The sequence below is a fragment of the Solanum tuberosum genome, unplaced genomic scaffold (genome assembly GCF_000226075.1).
Source record: "Solanum tuberosum cultivar DM 1-3 516 R44 unplaced genomic scaffold, SolTub_3.0 scf00129, whole genome shotgun sequence".
In the NCBI taxonomy this organism is placed as follows: domain Eukaryota; kingdom Viridiplantae; phylum Streptophyta; class Magnoliopsida; order Solanales; family Solanaceae; genus Solanum; species Solanum tuberosum.
This window is the reverse complement of record NW_006239057.1, coordinates 361,311-362,724: the sequence shown is the minus strand read 5'-3', so window position 1 is coordinate 362,724 and position 1,414 is coordinate 361,311.

Sequence of the window (1,414 nt, the reverse complement as noted above, 5' to 3'; positions counted from 1 at the left end):
TATATATATATATATATATATATTTATTGACATTCATTATATATCACTTACATAATTAACGTTTATGGTCACTAAAGCCTAAATTAGCTACTACTTGTGTTGTATGTCTACAAATTATCTTTGGCATGCTAGAGGTAGTTATTGACCAAACTTCACGTCATTTTGTTATTTTCATATTCGTCTCGTTGAATCATTATTAACTATGATAACAATTATTAGAGTCAATCAACCTAAAAGTTCTCTTAATATAGACTGAAATTGTCTGCTTCAGATAAGTCCCCATTATTATCATTTTTCAAGAGATTGCATACCTAACAAGTTAATTACCAATCTTGAAAAGTCATTTATAATTTAATATACATAAAGGGAAATTATCTATTTTTCCTTTTAAAGATGTTTAATGCAACTCAATCAAAAGGGTCCCCCACACTAAAAAAAAATAGTCAAATTAAATTTGATATTGTTATGTTATAAGCCATTGAATTCCACATAATTTAGTTGGAGGTCTTTTTTTAAAAAAAGAAAAAAACTCCATTGATTTGATGTTGGCCAAGTTATTGGAAAAAGGATGAGAATATATTCCAAATTAATATAAAGTGAAGTGCGTGAAAATCATAATAATCATTAACAACTACACACAACTTAATTGTTGAGGAGATTAAAAAAGAGATGTTAAGCTTTTTATCATCACATCGTCAATTTTTTTTTGGGACCTCCTTATAATATTATCATCACAGTAGAATTTAATTATAAATTTTGGAATGGATCAATGAGATTCTCCAACGACTAGCTAGAGCACTAAAATATCATATCATAAACTAAGAAAGACACGAGAGAAAATTATATTGACTAGAGATGGGTCCTTCATCACTCTTTCATCCTAATTATTGAAGATTATTTTTATATATTTGAAAATCATGTAACTATAATTTAATTAAATTTTAACAATTATTTAAAATTCAGGGGGATTATTATTTTATTTTATTTTTCTTTCAAAGTATGAAAAGGGGTTATATACTATTATCCAGAATAAGGAGTTTATGATGGTTAAATGGAATTTATTCAAAATAATAATAATGTTAAGGTATTCTAATTAGCTAAATTTCATTTTCACATTTGGCTAAATGTTGAATAGTTTCGAAATTGTAGCTAAATTATTGATTAGCATTAATTTTGAAAGCGGCTATTTGTCAATTTCTTCTTATTTGTAAACATAATATGTCCCTATATAGAGGGAGGGCTATGTCTAATTTTTACCCCTTAAATATGTGATCTTTAATTTTTGTCCTTTAACACTTTCGAAAAAAATAAAGTAGTTGAAAGTACCTAAACATCGAATTACAAATTATTTTTCGGGGGCCTTATGTTTATATTTTATCGGCATTATAACCCACAGGATATACCGTAAGGCATG